Source organism: Chanodichthys erythropterus, chromosome 21 (assembly GCF_024489055.1).
Source record: "Chanodichthys erythropterus isolate Z2021 chromosome 21, ASM2448905v1, whole genome shotgun sequence".
Taxonomy (NCBI): Eukaryota; Metazoa; Chordata; class Actinopteri; order Cypriniformes; family Xenocyprididae; genus Chanodichthys; species Chanodichthys erythropterus.
This window is the reverse complement of record NC_090241.1, coordinates 32925641-32952573: the sequence shown is the minus strand read 5'-3', so window position 1 is coordinate 32952573 and position 26933 is coordinate 32925641. Positions and strand designations below refer to the sequence as shown.

The 26933-nt window shown below is 37.6% G+C and overlaps 1 protein-coding gene across 1 annotated transcript in view; it reads right to left on the bottom strand.

Annotated features, from left to right (window-relative positions):
* Positions 1-26933, bottom strand: part of angpt4 (angiopoietin 4) — a 47531-nt gene that overhangs the window by 19615 nt on the left and 983 nt on the right. The gene's annotated exons all lie outside the window — the stretch shown is intronic.

The following is a 26933-nucleotide window of genomic DNA, read 5'->3' as shown; positions in this document are numbered from 1 at the left end:
GTTGCGACGCTTTTGCAAAAAGGAGCTATAGAAAGGGTTTCTCCTCCCAGCAAAATGTCGGGCTTTTACAGCCGCTACTTCATTGTTCCAAAGAAGGATGGAGGGTTGCGTCCGATTCTAGATTTACGCATACTAAATCGATCTGTAAAGAAGTTGAAGTTCAAGATGCTTACACTCAGACAGATTATTCCACAGATCAGATCCGAGGACTGGTTTGTGGCGATAGATCTGAAGGACGCGTATTTTCACATATCCATCCATCCTTCTCACAGGAAGTTCCTCAGGTTTGCTTTCGGGGGCGAAGCATACCAATACAAGGTTCTTCCCTTCTGCCTATCACTGTCACCCCGCACGTTCACGAAGTGCATGGATGCAGCCTTGGCTCCGCTGAGACTCCGGGGCATCCGTGTACTGAACTATATCGACGATTGGTTGATATTAGCTCAAACGGAACGTCAGGCAGTTCTACATCGAGATGTGGTTCTGTCGCACATGAAAAGGCTTGGGTTGAGGCTCAATGCCAAAAAGAGTGTGCTGGTCCCGAGGCAGGTTGCAAACTACCTAGGTGTAATCTGGGATTCCACCACGATGCAGGCGCAATTGTCCCCTGCTCGTGTGGATTCCATCCTCGGGGCCGTGAAAGGGGTGAAGTTAGGCCAGTCACTCACTGTAAAACAGTTTCAGAGACTGTTGGGTCTGATGGCAGCTGCGTCCAACGTTATTACTTTTGGCCTTCTGCACATGAGACCCTTACAGTGGTGGCTCAGGACCAAGGGGTTTTCCCCGAGGGGAAATCCTTTTCGCATGATCAAAGTCACGCGGCGATGCCTTCGTGCTCTGGTCATGTGGAAAAAGCCTTGGTTCCTGTCCCAGGGACCCGTGTTGGGAACTTCATGTCGTCGCGTAATGCTTACGACAGATGCGTCCCTCATGGGCTGGGGAGCGATCATGAGTGGTCGCTCAGCTCAAGGTCGGTGGGATATACACCAGGCCTCCTGGCACATAAATCGGCTGGAGATGCTGGCAGTGTTTCAGGCTCTGAAACACTTCCTATCCGACCTGAGGGGCCACCATGTGTTGATCCAGACAGACAACACTACGGTGGTCTCTTATATAAATCACCAAGGGGGGCTGCGGTCTCGTCCACTGTGCGAGCTAGTCAGCCGTATCCTCCTTTGGACCCAGGGGAAGTTACTCTCGTTGAAAGCGGCGTATATCCCAGGGTATCTGAATATGGGGGCGGACGCCCTGTCGAGGCAAGGCGCGAGTCCGGGGGAATGGAAGCTCCACTCCGAGGTAGTGGAGCTCATATGGAAAGTGTTCGGTCGAGCGGAAGTCGATCTCTTTGCCACAGAGGAGTCAACCCATTGCCCTCTGTGGTATTCTCTGAGGCACCCAGCTCCTCTGGGGTTGGATGCCATGATACAGACGTGGCCGAGGCGACGCCTGTATGCGTTTCCCCCAGTCTCTCTGCTCCCGGGAGTTCTGGACAAAGTACGCCAGGAAGGGGTGCATCTAATATTGGTGGCTCCTTGCTGGCCAACGAGAATTTGGTTTGCGGACCTAGTTTCTCTCCTTTACGGCTCTCCTCTGGAGCTTCCGTTCAGACAGGATCTCCTGTCCCAAGCGGGCGGCACGATCTTTCATCCCCGTCCAGAAATGTGGAAACTGTGGGCCTGGCCTCTGAGGGGGCAAGACTCATAGATTCTGGTCTCCCAACGGAGGTGGTGGAAACCATCCTTCAGTCCAGGGCTCCATCTACAAGGAAGCTTTACATGTATAAATGGAATGTGTTTTCTACATGGTACCACATTTCTATGGAGGGTGTCTCGGTAAGTCGAGACCCCTTAGTTGTACGCTTCCTTCGTGGCGCACTGAGGTTGAGGCCCTCAGTGCGCCCAAAATCTCCGACCTGGGACTTGGCCATTGTGTTACAAGGGTTGGCTGAGGCGCCCTTTGAACCTTTGGAAGAGGTGTCGGACAAAATGCTAACATTGAAGACTGTGTTCTTATTAGCCATTTCTTCATTGAAAAGAATAGGTGACCTTCAAGCTCTTTCGGTGTTACCATCATGTTTAGAGTTTGCACCAGGTATGGTTAAGGCCTTCCTGCATACAAGGCCTGGTTACATACCCAAAGTCCCCACCAGGGTCCCAGGTCCCATTGTTCTGGAGGCTTTTTATCCCCCTCCGTTTACTACACCGGATCAGGGGAGACTTAACCTGCTGTGCCCAGTGAGGGCGCTGGATACTTACGTCCACAGAGCTGCCCTGTGGAGAAAATCTGACCAGCTTTTTGTATGTTATGGGTCCCCGAATCGGGGGGCCCAGCCTCCAAACAAAGAATGAGTAAGTGGGTGGTTGAGGCCATCACACTTTCTTATAGAGCCTTAGGGCTCCCGTGTCCTTTGAACATTAGGGCGCACTCAACAAGAGGTATGGCGGCATCAACAGCTCACAGGTCGGGTGTTTCCCTGGCTGATATTTGTGGTGCTGCGGGGTGGTCATCCCAGCATACTTTTGTTAGGTTTTATGACCTAAATGTTAGTATTACTCCGGGTGCTTTGGTGCTACAAGATGGCAGCCAGGCACTCGGAGGCACGGCATAGTTGGGACAGCGTTCCCATCACGTCAACGACGTAGCGTCGATAGTTCCCACGAAAGGGAACGTCTTGGGTTACGAGTGTAACCCTTGTTCCCTGAGTAAGGGAACGAGACGCTACGTCATGTTGCCGTACCTCCTGCATGCCTGGAGCGCTTCCTTCAGACATATCACAGAAGCTAGCGTTCTCTGTTTTTGGGCGTGCTTTATAGTCCGCGACGTCGCCCGCCTATGACGTCACGTTCTCTCTCTCATTGGTTGGATACAGTGGTGCTTCACGAACACAAAAACACAGAGGATTCCCATCACGTCAACGACGTAGCGTCTCGTTCCCTTACTCAGGGAACAAGGGTTACACTCGTAACCCAAGACGTTTTGTTTTAACACTAGTTACTATTTTGTCATTTAGCTGACAAAGTGATTTACAGTACACTTACGGAGCGTGTTTTGCTCAAGGGAACATTGGTAATGGATCAACACTTGTGGGGTTTCAAACTATAACTATTCTGTTAACAGCTCAGATTTTCAGCCACTAGACTATATTAAGGGTTAAATGAGGACAAATATTGAATTACAAGGCTTGAAAAAAATAGCGTGTGTTTATATATATATATATATATATTCATAAGCTTTAAATAAAATGCAAATAACTGCATAAATTCCAGTATTTATTCATGACCTCTTATAACATCATTTTGTTTTACTGTTTTGTCATTTAGCTAAAAAAAAAAGGTGATTTATAGTGCACCCATAAATATCATTACTAAATGATAAATTCTATCAATATCTGTTCTGTAAGCAAAATAAACATCCTTCAGAATCTATTTTCACCAACAGAATAAGAGAGACGATACACTCTTAGGTCAACATGAAATCAAAATAAACTCTATATTTACTTTATTAAACATGTTCCTGGTCTCATTGCGTAAGATTCATTAGTGCACGTTATCTTAAAGAAAAAAAACTGTTTGTCTTCATAATCTTTCATCAAAATGTAATAACTTTCTCTGCCTCTGAAACAACTTTCCTTTTCGGGTGAAGTCAAAGTCCTCTGTACTCACATTCAGGTCTGCCACCACTTTTCTTGATTTAATCCATTCCCAATGGATAAAATAAAGTCTTATATTACATTTTTAATCATTGTAGAAGTAAAATGTGTTGTGACTGCTGTTTTCTTTCTAAACCAAAGAACCAGTTTAACCTCTACTACCAGAACATCTCAGAAAGAGAGAACGACAGGAACACAGAGAGATTACTTGATTAACCTTCTCATTAAACCAGCAGCAAAGCAAACATCCGAGCATGTAGATCTCCCTGCAGGACGTCTGCACCTCCACATCGACTAAGCCTCCTCTAATCCAGAGTCCGTCTCTGCCATCTCGCACCCCTCATCAGACATCCACCACACACCACGAGAAACTAGCCAACCTACAGAACAATCAGCAGCTTTCTTCCACCCTCTCTCTCTGGCCCAGCATAACATTTAGTTTTCAATCTACTCTTCTTATTCATCCTGCAGGGGTATTTCTAGACACACTTAGCAAAGCCTCCCAAGACACAAACCGCAGAATTTGTTTATGGATGGCGGGTGGAATGCAGTGGATTATTGTAAGGTATTCATTTCCTAATGAGGATTATTGAGCATTACAGACAGGAGGATTCTCAAATCTCCTTCGAAACAGAGATAGAAATATGCTAAGAAAAAGTTTGGTTAAAACTAATGGTCCATACAAATTTGCTGTAGTTCATGTTCGAAAGATACTGCAGAAATGCTCAAAAGCCAAGTTGTGTTTAAAACTTAAAGCTGCAGTCCGTAACTTTTTTTGGTTAAAAATTATCCAAAATCAATTTTTGAGCAAGTACATAACCAGCCAGTGTTAGCTCGATTCACAATGGTAAGCTTGTAATAATGTTTTTTAATAAGAGCGACATGGTGGATGTCCGCGGGAAATTTGAGCATGCAGCAGTTCCTCTGTGCGTCATTACGTCACGTCCGGAAACAGAAAGGAAGGAGTCCAGGCTAATCGGTTTTATCACAGCAGCTGAAATAATTAAACTTATCATTTTGATGGCGGATTGTAATCCAGAAAGGTCCAAATGACAATCATCAGTGACAACTGGAGATTCACCCGTAGTCAAAAAGCAAAAGACTTTGGACTGTGGAGTGGCTACAGAAATTGAAATCTACAGGTAACGCTAATATACACATAGTCATAGTAATGCTGATGTTGTTTGCAATTGCTGGTTTCAAACAAGAGATGGCGACAAAGAGGAAAAATCGCAGACTGCAGCTTTAAATTTCAAAATAGGTTAGTTCAGCCAAAAATGAGAATTTCATCATCATTTACTTACTATAATGTCAACTGGTGTTAGTAGATAAATTAAGTCTAAATTCATTAGTAGGAAGAGATGATCAGGTCACGAGCCGCTTGAACTGAGGTGCTACAGCGATCACGACAAATTAAAGAGCCATAAAACGGTCAGACTTCTGAGGCAGCGTATCGGTTTTATGATCTACAGTAAAATAACGTGAGCTCTCATGATAAATAAACAAATATTTTATTACTACAATAGTTATTTCTCACTAGAAATTACATCAAAAGTGGAAAACATTGGTCAAAAATTTACTCGTGACCAACCCCAACTTTCAGAAGCCATATTTATTTTATTTTTTTAGCTCAACTGTCACAGAATGGAAAGCACAGGATTGTGGGATGTCAAAGTCAGTGAATGATACATCTATACTGCCTTCAAAAATCCATCAGATGAAGGCATCTCATGAGACAGGAAGTAAAGCTAACTTTGGATTCAGACGTGCCTTGATGCCTTCCTACCTTGGAATGCGTCCTCCGAAGGCAGCATTTTTAAGTTTTCAGATGCAGCCGATGTGTGGTGGCCAGGGTTAACTTACCAGGTTTTCACAACAAAACCTGCCCAATTGCTTCTCAAAACTAGCCCAATTCCTTCACAGACACTATTGGATGAGAACTGAGCTGGATCATGACATCACTGTTTTCTGCAGAGCTGCTTTATAGATGAAATGAACCAAAGACTATAGAATAACACAAGACGTGTCACTCGTATTGTTTTGAATGGGAGAAAGTAATGCGCAATATGGCGGAATAAGTCCCGCCCTCTAAATAAGAGCCAATCGCCGACTGGTAAAGTCATCTGCTGCGTCCCAATTCGCATACTATGCATCCTAAATAGTATTCGAAAAAAGAATTAGTAAGTCCCAAATCGTAGTATGTTGAAATGAGTATTCCAAAGATACCCGGATGGTGTACTTTTTCCGGTTAGAATTCGAAGTGCAGATCCGTGCATACTTCTAACGGCTAATATTGCCCATAACACATTGCGCTGTGGACGAGGATTCGATTAGAACTACAAATACGAATAAAAAGTGTTTAAAAACTACAAACATGACGGACGTGCGAGGTACGACGGTTAAGATAAAGTGGCTTGAATGATTAATAAGCAGTGTCTAACCTGACAAAAAGATATTTATTAAATGTTATCCACATTATATTTCATCTGCAACAGCATTGTGAACTTTTATAACGATGTGTTTGGTCATTAACTTTTAAATGCATCATTATGCAAAGATGAGGAGAGTTCTCTGCATGAAAGACCCATGACTGGCAGATCAACGTGCGACTACATTTCTCTCCGAAACGGTAGGAAAATAAATTTAATTTAAATGTGGAGGATTTTAACTGTGACATGATGATTGACACGGTAGTTTAAACAGTTACAGGTTGAGTAACTAAGCAACAGAACGTCCGTTAAAGACGCAGTTATGACGAGGTAGTATGTCCCAAAACTTGCATACTCTTCTACTACACACTCAAAAGTATGTACTTTTTCTTTACAAAAAGAGTACATACTTTTAGGACGTAGTATAAGTAGGCGAATTGGGACGCAGCAATCGTGTCACTTCAGCGGCCTTTAGAATCACCGGTTTCTATAGAAACAGTCAGACGCGCGCCTTCAAAGAGACGCACATTTAGGTATGCGCATGCGCATTAGCTTGATCCAGCCTGAAAAATAGTTTTTTTTGTGTGTCATGATTCGAGCGTTTAGAAACTAAATTTATGAGCCGGTTGTTGTTAGATTTCATTGGTGATTTCAAAGAGATTGCATGATGCCCAGGATGCCCGAGAGGCGTTTCAAATATGGCCGCCGAGTGAAATGACTTCTCTTAAAGGGACTTTGAATGAACTAATGCAATAATTGATTATCTTTAGAATGGAACTGAATCAACACTGAACTGACTTCAGCTGAACAATGACGTTATTTTCTTTTTAGAACTGCTGTACAGCCGAAATGAACTCTTGTTTGCCTAATTGAATCATTTTCCTGTTATCACTGCAAAGCTGCTTTGAAACAATCTGTATTGTATGAAGCCCTACAGAAATAAAGGTGACTTGACTAAACTGTGGAACATGAAAGAAGATGTTTTGGAGAATGTTCATGCTGCTCTTTACTATACAATGCAATGATCACTAGGGGCTGATAGACTCTAAATAGCATCATAAAAACATAATAACATTAATCCATATGATGTGTGCACTATATTTTCAGGTCTTCTGAAATCATCCGAGGAACAGACTGCAATTTTTCAGTGAAAATTGTGCTTGACAATTGTGGTCACCCTTCACTTTCACCAGTTGAACATTGTGCTATAAATTTCTTCTTTTTCGAGGCATGCGGGTTTGGAAGCATATGAGGGTGAGTAAATGATAATATAATTTTCATTTTTGGCAGAACTATTCCTTTCATGTAACTGTAACAGACTAAAACAGCACAAATACACTGGAAAACTGCTGTCAGTGTTTAGCCTTTTTAACACATTTGATTGTGTTCACTCATCAAATGATATTGGAATCCGAGATTTACGCATGTTTACACGGCAAGAACGTGGTCAGCGGTGTAGACAACCTAATGAAGTATAACGGGAATGTTCTAGTTTTATTGTGTCATGTTTCTCGCTGTCATTATAAACTGGGTTTAGATTAGACTGTCAGAAATAGCCAGTGTCATTCTGCATTTTGCATGTCCATCAGATTTGAGTGGCTGTGAAATAGAGGCTGATGTGTAACTTGAGTTCTATTTTTCCTGTCAGGATTTGCTTGGACATCCACTGATATAGGTCTGGAAAGTCCAAAGATTGTTTTTAATCTGAAAGACTTTATTCTTAAATTCTGTAGTAATAATAATGGAGGTGGAGATACATTACTGACAGGTTTCTAATCACAGAGCTGTGAAAAAAAGTGTTGGCCCCAGTTCAGTGTTTTGCCCAAGAAGTCAGGAATTCTTCATATACTGACCAAAGTATCAATCACAGTGTTACTATGACACATGAGTCAAAGTATTCATTTTATCTAATCTAAACATTTTGGAAAAAAGATCACTTTACTTGAGATTTACTTACACTGCCATGAAGAAAACGAGTGGTGCAACTCTACACTAAGGTGTTGTGGCTGGTTACCAGGGTGTTGCTATGCAGTTGCTATAGCTAGATGATTGCATACTGGTCGAAGTCAAAAGAGTATGTGATATTGCTTGAGTCCCTCTTTGAATGTTATGGTTTGCAGGATATTTTCACCCAGTTTATCATCTGCCAAGCAAAAATTCGCTTTGAAAAGAAGTCACATACTTTGAGGAATCATTCACATATAGATGAGTTACACAGTGATGTTTAATACGTAAGCTACGAGTCAATTATTTTTACTGTCTTTTGCTTTATTCATTTTGGCAGAGGTTTTCAAAAAGGAAGAGCCTTTGTTCACCCCTAACTATAGTGCATACTGTTCACTTTGGTGCTTTTAAGGGTCACCACTCCAGATTTTACAACAAATCATCTCAAATTAGGTCTGACAGGATAGAGGACCTGCAGAGGGAAACTGTTTTTCTTTGTGAGGGTGAATGGGAATGTGTATCTTGATTATTTTCATCTTTTACATAATAATAGTGATACTGATCTTCTGTATGCATTTTAGTAGGATATTCGGTGGAACACGCTATAGAAACATTTTTGACAGGCTGTGTCAAGAAAAGTACCGGTTCTGGAGGTCCTTCTGGAATCTTTTCCATAAAATATGTGTGGTCTTTACAAGAAGGGTTTTCCGCCCCCAAAAAAATATGTAAACTTGCTGTCTGTTTTGACAAGCAGAAAACCAAGCAGTTGATCAAGGGACTGTCTTCAGCTGTGACGTTATACATACATGGAGACCTACAGTATGTTCTCATACTACCATACTACTTTTGCACTAGATATACTGTGCACAGTATGCAAATTTCGGAATGCAGGGAATACTACACTTACAGGCTATTTAGTATAGAATGCAGTGTTCAATTACACATAGTACACTGTATACTGCATGCTGTATTTGTTTTCTAAAAAGTATTTAAACCACAATGCAGTATCCAACAATAAATTAAATATTGAAATTTAATCAATCAAATTAACTATATAAATGATTTAATGAATAAATTAAATTAAATCAAACAATTCTAGCTTGTGGAATCAAGTTATCACCTCGAAAATAAATATGATTCTTTTATATTTTAATAACATTTATGTAAAAACTTTTGAAAGCCCAATCAAATAATGAGTCAATAAAAAAAGAAAAAAATTGCTGATATTAGTTATAGTTCAATTATAAAGAGGAAAATAGAAATAAAACATTAAGGTGAATACATTGCATTGTGATTGTGGAATACAGTATATTTTTCCATATTTAATTCAGATATTCTATACATATAAAATTAGCATACTATGCATAGTATACATGCTACGGACAGCGTAAGAGCACCTAAAAATGAAAATTCTGCCATTAATTACTCACCCTCATGTCGTTCCACACCCGTAAGAAGCTTTACGAATCTTTTGTTTCGAATCAGTGATTCGGATTGCGTATCAAACTGCCAGACTGCTGAAATCAGGTGACTTTGGCGCTCCGAACCACTGATTCAAAACAAAAGATTTGTGAAGCTTCAAAACCGAAATCGGCCATTACTAGATATTGTTGAAAAGTCATTATTTTGCTTTTTTTTTTTGGCGCACAAAAAGTATTCTAGTCGCTTTATATTATTAAGGTTGAAACAATGTAGTCACATTAACTGTTTTAAATATGTCTTTAGACGCTTTTATGGATCTTAAGAGGTTCAGTGACATTGCTGGCAATAGAGGGCTCACTGAGCCATCATATTTCATCAAAAATATCTTAATTTGTGTTCCGAAGATGAACGAAGGTCTTACGGGTGTAGAACGAGAAAATAAATTACATAATTTCCATTTTTGGGTGAACTAACCCTTTAAGTAAAGCTGACAATACTCATTTTTAGTAAAAACAATTAAGTGAGTTAAATTAACATGAGTTTTTAAGTAATGTGAACAAGGACGGTTTGTTTGAAACTAAAGTTCATGTTTTGAGTGTAGTGTAGTATTATGCAATTCCAAACACTGTTCAAAGATTACAATCAAAAAATTGCATTTAAAAATGAAAAATAGCTAAAGTGTTTCAGTTAGATTCTGTATTCATTACAAATAATACATGACACTTTCTAAACTATAAAATTTGCCATTGTTTTAGGATTGCTCAACTTTTCAACATCCTACAACAACAAAAGAAGTTCATCTAGCGCCACTGCTAAGTCTTCACAAATATATCCTCATTCTAAAAACAGTCATTCCATAAATATTTTTAAATATGTGTTTATAATGTCCTGTTTAATGTCTGCGAACAGTGTCTGCCTTCTAGATTTTATTGGGAAAAACTGAAAATATTCCAGCTACAGAGCTTTTTTTTCCCTTCCATTTATTAATATTCCGGGATTCAGAGTTTTGAACATCCTTTTATGGATTTGATTTTGTAAATCTGTAGGTGTGAGAAATATGCCTCGGAAGACGAGATATTTATACAGACCCCTGTGTGCTGCCAGTTTCAATTTTATCATGTTATCTTTCCACTTTAAGATCCCAGCATGCCTCACTGCTCTCAAACATGACTGGGCAAACGTGACCTTTCATGCCTTAGTTTGACATTGTGTGTTAGGACAGAAACTCAGGGTCAAAGAGCACAACAAATAACACGACTAACATGATTAACATGACTAGATTTGAGCTCAATTTAGCAGGACTGCTTTAGTCACAAGGACTTCCTGAGTTGAAGGTTTGTGTTAATACTTGGACCAAGTGAACTAAATTGTGGCTTGAACGAGGCCACAACAAGCAGAACCGGGGCTGACCCGCGGGGAATAATTCCTGCAACAATCATCTCACACATCTCGCTTTTAAACTAAAAACAGATGAACAAATGCTGTGCTGTTGAGTCTATACTCGCTCTTCACAATTTCGCCTCTTTGCTAAAGAGGCATATTGATTTTTCCACCTGCCATTTCGTTTTCTCCACCCACTTACCATACAAAAGCTAAATGATGTCACAAATGTCAGTCATTGATCATTTAAATTGATACAGAAAAGGGTAAACAAGAGCCGACACCAGGGCACATAATAACCCTCTGTTAATCTTGTGCATAAACACACATAAAGGGATAGTTCACCCAAAAATGAAAATTTGATGTTTATCTACTTACTCCCAGGGCATCCAAGATGTAGGTAACTTTGTTTCTTCAGTAGAACATAAATGGTGATTTTTAACTCCAACCGTTGCCGTCTGTCAGTCGTATAAAGCATGTCAATGGGAACTCCATCTATAAGAGTAAAAAAAAAAACATGCACAGACAAATCCAAATTAAACCCTGTGGCTCATGACGGCACATTGATGTCCTAAGACACGAAACGATCAGTTTGTATTTTTAAACCGGTTTGTAAACCGAACAGTATTTATATAATTTTTTACCTCTAATACTCCACTATGTCCAACTACCTTGAGCATCCGGTGTGTGAGGTCTGAAAACTCTCGTGCGTATACGTCAAAGAGTGCCAGACATCATTTCTGGCTTCAGAGTGCATTCAGATCTCACACACCGGATGCTCAAGGTAGTTGGACATAGTGGAGTATTAGAGGTAAAAAATTATATAAATACTGTTTGGTTTCTTGCAAAAACCAATCGTTTCGTGTCTTAGGACATCAATGTGTCGTCACGAGCCACAGGGTTTAATTTGGATTTGTCTATGCAAGTTTTTTCGACTCTTATTTTTCGAGTTCCCATTCACTCCCATAATTTGACTGACAGACGGCAAAAAAAATACAAACTGATCGTTTCGTGTCTTAGGACATCAATGTGCATTCATGAGCCACAGGGTTTAATTTGGATTTGTCTGTATATGTTTTTTTTTACTCTTATAGATGGAGTTCCCATTGACATGCTTTATACGACTGACAGACGGCAACGGTTGGAGTTAAAAATCACCATTTATGTTCTACTGAAGAAACAAAGTCACCTACATCTTGGATGCCCAGGGGGTAAGCAGATCAACATCAAATGTTCATTTTTGGGTGAACTATCCTTTTAATTTCAATATTTTCCCTATACAGTCTAAAGCAAAACATGCTGGGAATTAGAAAACTGCTGCAACTCAATCATATTAAGTTCAGCTTACTACAATCAAATTTTGAGTTCACGCAGCTTTTTACAATGAACTTTCATTATTATTTCAGTGAAACTCATTTCATTTAATTAATTTCACTTTTTGGTTTTACAGTGCATAAATAAGAACACTTGTATGCAATTATTAGTGAATGAGACCAAATGTACTGAGTAGACCCATACATCCCATTTCCCAGGTTACCACCACTGACCAGTCTGAGACGGTCACATATTTTTCTCTTTATGTCACAGCTCAGGATGTAAAACAGACGCCATTACAGGAACATCTGCACATGCAATCCATATCAGAGTCCAAAATGTCTGTTACAAGAGAGGTAACAGACAATGTTACTCAGAGATGTCTGAAAAACATCTTATTTAGAAGGACAGGAATGATTGAGGAATTCCTAGATAAATATGCACAGGATTCCTTTTGGAATCCTAAAGGATCCAAATGAGATTGAATCCTCTAAGAATCAAATAAATCCTACAGTTCTTGTCGCTTAACCTGCAAAGCATAATGCTATAGCAACACGTAGGTTTGATTTTGAAGAAGCACATACTGAAAAAATGTGTGCCATCACTGTGAATAAAACATATGCCAAATGCATACACTACCATTCAAAAGTGTGGGGTTACTTTTTTGTTGTTTTAAGAACTTAATACTTTTATCACATTAAATTGATCAAAAGTGACAGTAAAGACTTTTCTATTTCAAATAAATGCTGTTTTTAAACCTTCCATTCAACAAAAAATCCTGTATCCAAAAAGAATTTATTAGTCTCCACAAAAATATTAAGCAGTGCAACTGTTTTCAACATTGATAATAATGAGAAATGTTTCTTTAGCAGCAAATCAGCACATTAGAATGATTTCTGAAGGATCATGTGACACTGAAGACTGGAGTAATCTTGCTGAAATAAAATACATTTTAAAATATATTCAAGTAGAAAACTATGGAAGCCTGTTTCTACCACTGAATTAAAAAAAATAAAAAATATAGGTAAATATGACTTTTTGTCTCACGATTTAGACTTTTTTCTCACAATTGCGAGTTATAAGTTAGAATTGCGAGATATAAACTTGCAATTGCGAGAAATAAAGTCAGAATTTTGAGATAAAAAATTGCAGTTATCTTTTTAAATTGTTTTATTCCATGGCTGAAACAAGCTTCCATTAAAAACGTATTTTAATTTGTAATAATATTTCACAATACTACTATTTTTACTGTATTTTTTATCAAATAAATGCAGCATTTGTGAGCATAAGAAATTTCAAAAACATTCACAAATCTGTCCCAAACTTAAAAAAAATATGTATAAACAGTCTAAACAGAAAGTCTTTATCAGAACCTTAAAGGAATATTTCACCCAGAAATATAAAATCTGTCATCATTTACACACCCTCTCATTTCAGGATGAACTAATACTTTATACTAATACTGTAAAGTTTGTAGGGTAAAAATGCACAAAATCCTAAAAGACTGCTTTTTAATGTTCCTCAGGGGTATTTAAAATGTAATACTCCATTTGGGAACTACATGTCTTAAATGACCTAGTTTTGTGCTACACTGAAATTCTACAAGAGAATTCCCTTTAGGATTAATTCCAAATTATGATAGAAATTCCAATAGGCATCTTTCACTAAATCTTTTCAAAAGGGTCTCAGAGTGTCAGTTTATTGTAAATGGGGAATTAACAGTGCATAAGAATGACTGTGTTGATGGTCAGGCTGTGTATGGTGGCATTGAGCCACTAATCCATTATGACAGTGTGCTGTGACGGGACAAGAATGTGCTCATAGGAAACAGACTGGACAGGAATATTTCCAGCTTGTCCTTCTGTATGCTAAATTCATTTGTAAACAGTAATAACATGCCCTCAAAATCATGTGTTGATGTGACAACAGCAATTAGATACTCATTGGTCATTAATAATGCATCATATGTTTTTGCACTATATGCATACGATTAACATTCATCGCACAGGCAGCATCCAGAGAGAGACCGGATACTCAGAAAAGGAAAGAGTGGGATGTTATGTGTCCCTCAATAGCTAAAGTGTTTGGCCTGATGTCAAAGGGGGAACCCTGTTGAGTGCGCCTGTGTGAATGTTCATGTACATATGTGTGGAGTCTGGAATATCTCCAATTTTCCCTTTACACTACAGCCCAATTGCTCAAACATTCGCAGTGAGGTCAAAGAGAATCTATACACACAGAAAACACAGAGAGGCTTTTAAAGAACACAAAGATCCTGCCTCTATTCTTCTGTACTGAATGCCCCAAAAATAGCTTCGGGTCTGAGAACATCCTAATGCTAATTCAATCAGCATGGCTGCAGCGAGCTGCCCCACTGTCACAGCCACTGGAGACTTCGACAGCACTGACGTTTGCACAGATTCTTCCCACTGACTCATACACAACCAGATACTTTGATGACTAATCAATATTTCTTGATACTCTATAAAGAGAATGGGGCTAGTTGTCACACGGGTAAGGACTAATCAGGCCTAAGTCTAATTTTGTTTAAGAAAAAAACTGCTTCAGCTGTTTTTACTGTTTCATGAAGTGTTTTTAGTTTCCTCAAAAAGTCGTTAATATACTAGAAGTTAAATGCAGTAAGAATTGAATAAAATTTGAGTAATTGAGTACATTTTACACACAACATCACCAGGTATTTTGTCTGTTTTTGCTCTGCCAACAAATAGTTTCAAACAAACCTAGTAGCGGCATCCTGTTCCTGAATCATTTTGAACAAATCAGTTGAATGAATAATTCAATGACTTACTCATGTAGTGAGTCAATCACAGAATAAAGCTTTGTTTGAAATCACCCCATGTACCTTCATTCACTATTCCCTACATTACTCCACTAATATAGTCCACTTGAAGGAGTGAATGAAAACGAGAGAGTCACTGAGAGTGTCTTTGCATAGTTTGTACTTGCTGTTTAATAGTAGTAATGAAAAGATTTATCTTGAACTCCGTCATGGAAACTAGCATGTTTAATGCGACTCTCACAGTGCATTATGGGTATTCTCTAGCCGCTGAGTGTACATCAGTTGTACGCTCGTTATTGTGGTGCATTATGGGATTGAATGAGTGCACTTGATAACATCCACTATGGTTTCGGACACCACTACAAATGACTGTCCCCTCAAATAGTGCTCTATTTATAGGGGTGGCGATTTCAGACACAGCCTAAATGTGTTTTGAATTAAAGGTGCCCTAGATTGTTTTTTTACAAGATGTAATATAAGTCTAAGGTGTCCCCTGAATGTGTCTGTGAAGTTTCAGCTCAAAATACCCATAGATTTTTTTTTTTATTAATTTTTTTTAACTGCCTATTTTGGGGCATCATTAACTATGCACTGATTTTTTTCAGCACGGCCCCTTAAAGAGATGCGCTTCCTCTGCCACACAAGCTCTCGACTATACATTGCATAAACAAAGTTCACACAGCTAATATAAACCTCAAATGGATCTTTACAAGATGTTCATCATGCATGCTGCATGCATGCTTCGAATTATGTGAGTAAAGTATTTATTTAGATGCTTACATTTGATTCTGTGTGAGTTTGAGGCTATGCTCTGTGGCTAAAGCCAACATTACACACTGTTGGAGAGATTTATAAAGAATGAAGTTGTGTTTATGAATTATACAGACTGCACGTGTTTAAAAATGAAAATAGCGACAACTCTCTTGTCTCCGTGAATACAGTAATAAACGATGATAACTTTAACCACATTTAACAACATTTAGCAACATGCTAATGAAACATTTAGAAAGACAATTTACAAATATCACTAAAAATATCATGATATCATGGATCATGTCAGTTATTATTGCTCCATCTGCCATGTTTCGCTGTTGTTCTTGCTTGCTTACCTTGTCTGTGCACAGATCCAGACGTTAATATTGCCTTTCCTTGTCTAATGCGTCGAATGGGCTGGCATTATGCAAATATTGGGGTCATACATATTAATGATCCCGACTGTTACGTAACAGTTGGTGTTATGTTGAGATCCGAGTGTTTTCCGGAAGTCTTTTAAACAAATGAGATTTACATAAGAAGGAGGAAACAATGGAGTTTGAAACTCACTGTATGTCTTTTCCATATACTGAACTCTTGTTATTCAACTATGCCGAGGTAAATTCTGATTCTAGGGCACCTTTAATAGGAATTCAAAGATTCATTCATAAATACACCCTCATGTCGCCACCTACTGGCATATTGTTGTAACCTGCAGAAAGAGTCACTGAAAAAAAAAGTGCCCACCCCACAGATTATATGATATATGTTGTGGAAGATAATGTAGCTTTCATAAAAAACAAAAATTAAAAAATATATGTTTTACACATTTCTTACACCATATCTTTTTTGAAGTCAAAATTCAAAATATGATAACCTCAAACTGAGAGATGTCCACTAGAATGTCAACTAGCCATGGTCTCTTGCATCTTATAAATACTTATACAATGTTATGGTTAATCAACATATTTTAAAAATCACTTTTGGAACTGCAATTTTCAAGGTTAACTGTTATAAATTGTTCCCACTTGGATTAAACAGCAGGATTAGCTTCCGTCTTCAGACTAGAATTCATAAATGAATCAAAAATGACTTGTGGTAAGCCAAATTTGCAATTACCGGGATTTGGTTATGACCTTATCATCTGTAAACCCATCACAGATGGTGAGGCTTTAAAGATTATGGGAAACAAATACAAAATCCAGAGTTGTGCTAAAAGATGTGAAATATACGATTTGCCTGTCAAAGAAAATGTATGTTTTACAACACAGTCTGATAATGCAATCTGCTAAGGAGACCTTTGGAGAAGAACGCTATAAATCATACTCACTAGAATACAAGAAAGGGAAATAGTGTATATCATATCATGTCATAACTTACACTTTTATTGCATAAAGTTGCCATTTCTGGTAATGCAATAAGATACGGTTGAAAATGATCTGCAGCTGGCAACATCAACAAAATTATTCAAACTGGAGGACTGGTGATTTGAATGAATCATTTGAGTTTCTTAACTAAATCAATTGATTCATTGAAACAATTCATTAACAAACTGGACTGTGGCAGTGGATTATGAGGCAATGCATTCCTAGTTCATTGTTCATTTTAGTTATCAGACTGTTGTGCAATTGTTTCTGTTATATTCAGGGAAGAGTATATTTTCAGTTTACATTTGTTTGTGTAATGTTAGTGAAATGTTAGTGTTTGACCCGTTAAAGTTAGTTACTATTGATGAGAACCTTGTTTGTTTTAAAAGCTTAAAGGTTGTTCCATTCATCGTGTGAGTGTGAAGTTCATGATGTTCAGATAAACAAATAAAGTTCTGTTTGCGCGAAAGCTGACTTTGCATCATCATGGACTCACAAATTGCCACAGCACAATGGTCCAGTGTTACTTTAGTATTTTTATGTACTATTTTTATTTTATATTGAGAATTTGCTTCTATTTTTTAATTTTTAATGTATTTTTTATTGTAGTTTAATTTTTATTAATTTTGTTATGTATTTTTGTCATTTCTATTTGTTTTTATATTACTTTTTAGCTTTAATTTATTTTATTTTCAATTTAGTTTTAGCTTTTATTTATTACCGGTTAGTAATTGTAGTGCTTCAGCGTATATATATATATATATATATATATATATATATATATATATATATATATATATATATATATATATATATATATATATATATATATATATATATATATATATATATATTTTATACAAAACAAAATAAAACAAACAATAGTTTGACATTTAAAGCAACTTTTCATCTATTTCATGCCAGAATAATGCCCCTAATCACTGCCCACTTTCTCAGCAAATATTGATATGATTTAATACAATTAGTAATGATGTAATTCTATTAAAATTTCTAATGCTATAAACAAGCCACTCCAAAACTGCTGCTTAATTATCATTTTCTAATATTGGGCTTATGATTACTCAGAGGTGGATAGGTTAAGACTATATTTGATTGAGCCAGACTCTATCATCAATTATGATTATCAAAGTTACTGCTTCTCTAGAAGACAAGCATGTTTTCTTTGCAATTCAGCTCGAGCTGCAGCCAATCAGAGAGTGGCTGTTGACCCTGTGGCAGACGGGAGTGCAGCTGTGCAGCGAGAACTGTGGTTCCTCTCTCTCTCTCTGAGCTAACATAAACAAACACACTGAGAGCTAATGCTCAGGGCCGAGGAACATCCACATGGACGACACGAGACTGAAGGCCGATTGGCTAAATGGCTAAGAAACGTGCATTATTTGGTCTAAACATCTAGACTAACAGGATTTCTTAGAGGATGGAACTGAAGAGGTAGAGGGATTGAAAGTTATCTTATGATGATGGCAGCTTGAAGCTAATGTTTTGACATTTTTAAACTGATTTCTGTACTGAAACAAGATGGGTATTTATTGTAGAATGACAGAAACTAATTATAGAATCTAATCACAAAAAAATCACAGGAATGATCAGTTTCAATACTTACGAAGGCTGCATCTGAAATTGTATACTTCCCTACTAGGCGAAAAACAGTATGTGACAAATTTGCAGTACTCAAATGAGTAGGCAAAACTATGACTTACTACTTCTGATGAGATCCTGAAGTGTGCATACGATGGACACTTTACTATCCCATGAGGCCACAGGGGAAGATTTTGTAAATGACAGTAGTGAAGTGATGCAACTCACATGATAATGACAGCATGGAAAAAGCAGTAGCTACGTCCGGATTACATTCATACTACACACACTTATACTATATAGAACATACTTTTTTAGTGGTCATGAAAGAATTACTTATTCAACATAAGTACCTGCTCAAGAGACTATGCGATTTTGGATGCAGCTTTTTTGATTTTTGCTGTGCTGATTTCTATCCAAAATGATGTCACTTCCTGGAGGATGATGTCATTAGCAACTAGCTTTTCTTTATTTAAAGGGGTATAAAAAAATACTGGATGAATGGATGGCTAGATGGATGGCTAGATAGATAGATAGATAGATAGATAGATAGATAGATAGATAGATAGATAGATAGATAGATAGATAGATAGATAGATAGATAGATAGATAGATAGATAGATAGATAGATAGATAGATAGATAGATAGATAGTAATGGAAAAACCATCTACAAATGTGATTATTATTGATGTGCAGCCATGGAAACACATGAGTTTTACAATATTTGGTAATGGTATAAGAGCCCCATCTGTAGCATCTCTTGTAAAAGCATCAATTTTATGCCATATAATGGATTATTGCAATTGTGTAATGTCCCGTTGGAAATTCGGGCTGAACTTGCCTAAACTGAAATTTTATACGAAAGTCCTTCACATTGAGGGGAAAAAAAACAGAAGTGTAACAAGACACTGTAAAAGAACAGAACTGTAACTCAGCACAAGGAAAAGCACAACAGATGGTCCAGTACTTGAGGGTTTTCCTTTTTTGTGCTTGTTGAGGGTTGCAACACTAATGGGTTTTCAAGTGGGGACAGGATAGGTTGAAAGCATTTATTTCCATGTGATCTCCATGTTTGACCCTAAAACAGGATGTACATTTATTATCTTGCGCTTTTGTTATTATTAGTTATTATTAAGCCTTTTTGGGTTTTTAAAGGAAATTGAGGAAGACATGTTATCACAGTTTTAGGCTACTGCATATGCGGTGGTGGTGGGGGTAAATTGCTGCTACCAGTTAGTATGAGTTGACTTAAAAAAATTCCTTTGATCAACCCAAGACAAAACCCTGAGCCACATAAGAACAAACAGCAAACCTCAAGACTCTAATCATTCATCTGTAATCTGTAGAACTCAACTGAAAGAAGACCAATGAGCCACTGGTCTGGAATTAGAGTCAACTATAGTTCAAGGTGTGGGATGGAATTTGCTTTTTGAGGTTCAGTCTTACTGGAGTCTTTAACTTAAAGAGGTTAAATTAAAGAATGCATAGGTGTTAGTTCACAACATGTTACTTTACATGCAACATATTTACTTTTAATGTAGTCTCAGGCATTTTTTACATTGCTTGTACATCTTAAGCCGGGCATACACTGTGCAAGTTTAGAAACTTGGGAGTTTGTGAACCATTGCACACGTTACAAGTCAGTTAACATGACAATCATGTCAAAGCAGCTGGTATACATGGCACGACTGTACTGCATGGCGAGCCAGCGCCAATCACATGAGCTTTGGCACTAAACATAGAGATTTGAGTTTTCAATATTGCTGCTATAGCTTCTGATAGAAATCAAAAAATAAATACAAAGACGGCTGTGTAATGATTAGGTGAATAACAGCAAACGGCATGGTCATTCCGTATGCGCACTCTATAGGGTTGCTAGAACTGTAGCTTATATAATGTAGTTTTATGATGTATGTATGTTGTATAATTTGGGAATAGGGGAGAGTCAAATTCAGGCTGACTTTTTTTAAACGTTTAAAAATTATCGGGAGCTTGGGAGGTGGTCACAAGGTACTCGGCTTGTTCTCACATGATGTGAGCCACAACCATTGGAGCACCAACAATTGACACAATTTTTACCGATGGAAAAATATCGTCTGCAAGCTCGTACAACAGCAAAAATCATTTACACGCGGCTTTAAATGTGCAGTTTCTGTGCATCTAGTGTTTCCAAATGAAACTGCAAAAATAAGGTTGTTTTTTAGCTTTTACATGAATAGCACAATGTTGAATGTAGATGCATGCACAAGAGCAAAGAATGAGAAGTGCTGACTCAAGAACCCATAACCTCATGCCTCAGGACACTTGTGAAGCTAGACAAAGAACATGCTTACTCGAACAATGTTTGCTTTTTGGCCTCATATCATTACTGAGACAAACTCCAGGATACAAGCATGATTAGGACATAGGATTATGATATTATAGCATGATTGTGTAGTTGAATGCCGTGACAAAGTCCATGAAGTAGAATAATGTCAATATTCACATATAGCAAAATCAATGCAGAACCGCATTTATCAAGTATGTCGAAGAAATAATTGCTGTATGTTCTAATTAGCACTTTACCATGGTTTAGCCTTCAAAATGTAATAGAATATGAATAATTAAGATGTTTTAGAAGATTAACAGGCCAAAAGATGAATCATAGTTTAAAAATGAGTTTTGTACTTGATGAAGGGCTTGTTTTGCATTGAAATGCAACTGCTGTGCTAAAGGGAATAGTAAAAGTACATTCAAGGGCGGACAAATTAAATCCTTTCGGCCGAGCCAAAAACAGCGTTTTCAGTTCTAATGCTGTCGTTTGCTTCCATATTCCATAATTGAGCCTAAAATCCGATTTTGAGCCAGGACACTGACACTAGTTCAAAGTCAAACCACATACAAACGTACACATTAAACACATTTAACATTAACTTATTGTATAAGAACGTTTATCACAGTTGCTACTGTAAGAATTGAAGTTATATGAGAATTTTCTTCAAACCAGAGTTACTTTTTTTGAATAACATGTTATTTTACTTACAGACAATTGAAAACTGTGAAAGCTCAAAATGACCTTAGGGCTCATAATTCCAGCATATATATCACATAATTGCAACTTTATTTCCTGTAAACGTGACTATATCATTCCAGTGTGACTGTTATGATAAAAATACCATAACAACTGCATACCAACACCCTATACCATCATGATGGTCTTTTTGCAAATGCCACCTACATTTTTCTAGAAACTGCAAACATCTACTTAGTTACTTCAATTAGGGAGCAAAACAACAATGCAAGGTCTCCAATCGTAGCAGCATTTCACTAATATTGACAGCTGAATGTGTTCAGTAGATGAAGTGCATACAATGCTGCTGCCAAAGCGCCTGAAAAGTTAAAGTTCAGCGCTATCAGTGAGGCTGTTGTCGCTCTGTAGGAGTTCTGGCTCCAGGGGAGATCTCCTAATGTTGACTGATGTCAGTGAAAGCAACACAAGCGAGCCCACGTCCAGCTCTTCTCCGAGTCCGGCATCTCTCTTTGCTCTCAAAGACACTTCCCCAAGAATGATAAAAACGAGCACAATGTTTGTTTAACAAAGCGAAGCCTTCTGCTGTGATCTGAGCCAAACTCAATATACGAGCATGCATAAATAGAGACGACATTTATCAGAGACAAGAACACACACATTTAACACATCACTCCTGTTGTGAGGATTATCCGAACTCAATGTCTTGCTGTGCCACTGGACTTCTGCAGAGATCCAGAACGTTTAGAGTTCAAAGAGGATATTAAAATACTTAAGTGCAATTTGAAGGCATTTGGTTTAAGGAATCATTCATAGCTGTCAAAAATGTTCATAGATTTTTTACAGCAGACTCGAGTGAACGTACAACTAATCAAAAATGGCATTGCATTCCTTCTGGACCAAAAGTTAGGTCACAATCAACACAACAATCAGATTTGCTAACATTCGTGAGTCTCCTACAAGGGTAAGACTTTTATTTCGAGCTCTCAGAGAACATTCTTCGCAGGATAATGTGTGCTGAGTGAGCGTTTGATGTGTACGGCTCAGATTCGGCACGTTGATAGTGGGAGTAATCACCAGTCCAGCCCTCGCTCGACTCCCAAGGAAGCCCTGCAACCGCGTTTTACAGCATCATTAAAGACAGTGCCGAGACACTATAAACTCAGCAGGCTTCGAGTTTTCCCATCCTCTCCTCCAGCAATCCTTCATTCCGTCTATCTCTCTTATTTCTCCAGTGAGGAATGATATGCACAATAGGCCAAAGAAAAAAGAAGAAAAAAAAAAAAAAAAAAACATTAGCCAAGACGCTAGAGGCTTGTTAATGTAATGTTGCATTAGGAGGAACGGCACGTACTAAAACCGATCACATGCTGAGTTTTACTGTTGTTTTCTTCTTTTAGTATTTACTTTCTAACTTTCATTTCTAAGTGGCTCTTTTATAAAATAATAATTGAGCCACCTTTGCTCAAAAAGTTTAAAGTTTGGCTCTAAATTTTGTTTTTACAGCGTCCTTGGAAAAGAGCATTGATTGCAGAGTGATGAATGTACAGCCGTTACTAAATTGCAGGTCTTGTTTCAATTGTGAGGCCTGCCGACCATTGGCATCGTGTTTTATTGTCAGTAATTAGGCAAGCATCATAATTATTATTGCTCAAACCTAGGGTTAGATATTTCAACAAACCCCTAACAATAAGTATTAAACTTTGGTGCATCCTTGTCCTGCACAATTAGCGCTTAAGACATGAATCATACCTCAAATCTTGCAGCTTATTGAGGAGAGTTGCATTTGATTTAAGCATAAAACTAGTATACACAATACTGCATATATATATATATATATATATATATATATATATATATTATATATATATATATATATATATATATATATATATATATATATATATATATATATATATATATATATATATGATGCTTATTGAATCATTCATTCAACTGATTCGTTCAAAAACATGGATTCTGCTTTCAGCAATGTAACACCACTGCATTCTTCTGCTGCTTTGATTAGAACTACCTTTGTTGTGCAATTCAGAGGCTGCATCCTTCGAAGGTCGTGAAAGGTCAGACCAAGCATTGTTAAATAGGACAGTCTAGGACTGTTCTAGTCTCCTAGCAACTGACAGTTGTCGTTGATGAGCAGAAGTAACGTTTGTGGACTTTTTATATTCTACTGCCTCATAACAAAACTGGGTTCAAAACCTGTCTAAATATGTTCACCTTGTTGCATTTATGTTCATAATAAAGAGCACAAATTATATAAAATTGCATCTTGGTAAGACATTTGAACTGCTTATATATATATATATATATATATATATATATATATATATATATATATATATACATATATATATATTGTTGATACATTAGATTATTCAAGTAAGTTGGTACCCAATACTTACATTTAATAGTAATCTGCCGATTTTTTTGTCACCACCGTGCAATGAATTCTGGGGTAGGGTAGGACGCATAGGAACCATCTGTTGTAACCTTCATTGCCCGCAAAGTGAAGGATGCATTTGAAGGAGACTTCAAATTGGAACAACCCTGATCACGCCAAGTTGAAACAATCTGCCTTCAAATATGGCCTTTGAAGGATGCAGCCTCTGAATTTGGACGCAGCTATAAGACACTTGTTTCGTTCCTAAATGAATCATTTTGAATGAATTGGTTGATAAATTATTCAAAGAATCGCTCATAAATACAGTCACTGTCGTGGTGTTGCCACCTACTGGTATAACGATGTAACATGTAGAAAAAGTCAGTGCAAAATCTCCACCACTAATGCACAGAATTAGATAAAGAATAAACGAGAGCATATGATTTTAAAAATGGCTAAAATGTTGTTATATGAAGATGTTTTTCTCAGCTTCACTTCAACAATTTTTTTTTTCCTCCGCTTCAACATTTTTTTTTTCTATACCAATCAAAGCATTAAGCCAAAATGTTGTGAATTGAAGTTTAGAAGGTTATTTTCTTGTTATTCTGCATCCAATGAGGCTCCCACTCAAAGGGGTCTGAGGCTTTGCCATATCTCAAGCTGCTCTAAATGGGACGTACTATCGCTAATCCCTTGGCCTTTGAAGAACTCTTTTCCAGGGAGATATTTGGTCCATGGCCATTACACAAAAAATAAGCAAAGACTTCAAATGGCTCCTCATGCTTTCCATATACTCCTATAGTCTATATATGCCCCCCTCCCCTCCCCTCTCCTTCCTGTTAATGGAGTCAAATACATGGCATGTCTCCCATTGCTTGTGAATGCAGTTATCAGGTAAGGGGTGAGTAGCAGGAGCAATCTAAGAGAGCATATCCGTTTAGTTTCAGTCATTTGCCTGTAAACTAAACACTCCTCCTCCATAAACATTTTGCCCAATTATACAGCCGGAGCAACACATGTACCAAGCCCTCAAAGGATTTTAATAAGCTTGCGGAATACCTAACATTCAAGTCAGCACAGTGAGGGGCCTGTTTAAATATATAGTTTATAAAGAGTTTTAAATATTCATATTTACATGTATGTACATTTTATTTGTATATATACAGTTATATACAGTGGGGTCAAAGCTCTTCTTTTTGCATGTTTCTGTTTGAATACTTTTCTTTACATTTCAAAAAAATGTAAAATAATTTCAGAAATTACTTCAAAAATTAATCTTCATTTGACATCACAGCTTTCATAATTTTCAAAATCCTAAATTTTTCTGCTTAAAATGGTCACTGACTTTCGGACCTCACTCTGTGTAAATGCATAAATTTGGTTACATTTTTTATACTCTCATCTTGAGTGAATTTAATGAGAGCTTCATTGAGTTGATTATATAGGCCTGTTTAAGCATTTGATGCTCCTCACTATTTACCACCGATTTAATTCATAAAGGCCTGAATGCAATGAAAGCAGCAAGTGTTTATAATTAAATGACTCTTATCGCAATCTGACCTCTTCTTAAACAGAGTCAAGGGTCGTGTCTCTTTCCTGTAGAGGTGCAAGCTGTCTCCCTTTGAGCCGTATTGATTGTCAACTTGGGTGGTGCACTGAACACATAGACACAGATGCAAAACATGCACACACACACAGCAAACTTTCACTCTACATTGCAGCACTTCATCTATTCATTAGCTCAATTAATGTCACCGAGCAAAGTTCCCTTGAAGTGCCAATCAAGACTTGCATTCTTCACATTTGAATGGAGTAATACATCATTCTGCAGTCACTTATGCAGATCAAATGCTTCTCTGGTTTTGTCATCTGGCTCCTGTTTAATTGCCACTTCTCCATTATTAGTGAAATTAGTGTTTGATCTATTTATTCAGATGTGAAAGTTCTTGCAAGCTCACTTTGATGTTTGAAATGGTGCTTAGTCAATGCACTTAGCTGAAATTGCAAATAGAGTTCTGTTAATGGGAATCACACATGACAGTTCCAAAAGCATTGGAGGTCTTGGAATTCGTCAAATGACTGAGTCGCTTTCAACAGGTTGTGTTTTTGGAAACGATGCAACATTGAGTGTTCAACCAGATCTTTTTTCCGTCCTATTTTGATAAATGTATTTGCATCGCTCAGCTTCTCAAAACGTCTACATCTGGCCATTTGGCCAGCATCTGCAACAGTTCTGAATATAAATGGGCTACAGGTTTTTACATCTGAAGAAGGGGTGTGAATGTTTGCTCTGACCGGCATTCATTTTGATTATGTCCATTTATTAAATGATGCAATGTATCATAAAATCTGCAGCTTGGTCATTATTTTATTATGCTGAAGAGACTCTAAGGGGATCATTTACTTTTACCTTTTTAAATTTACTTTTCAGACAATTAACTTTTCACTTTACACAAAAATTATAGGCTCAGTAATTGTATTTTGATAAGAAATTAATGCAGAATTCATTGAATATTGTTATAGTAATTATAATCAATCATTACATTCTGATGCTTGTCAGATCGCAATGCATCAATGCAGTGTTAGGCTGCCTTCAAGTTCTCCTGGGAAGTCCTATTTATGAGTATAAAAGTCATAATTATGATGTTCAAGGTCTGAGAAGATTTATAATATTGGTCAACTTCATATTTGTTTTGCCCGTTCCTCAAAGACAGGAAGCTTTTTTGGCACTAGTGCACCAAAGGATGTGGATTGAGTCATTTATGTATTATCCTGTATTTTAGTGTTCTAGTGCTGCTACAGAGAATGATGGGAAGTGTAGTTGTGTTGAACAAGCCTGTCGCTTCACAAACCGGCTAAATGAGTAG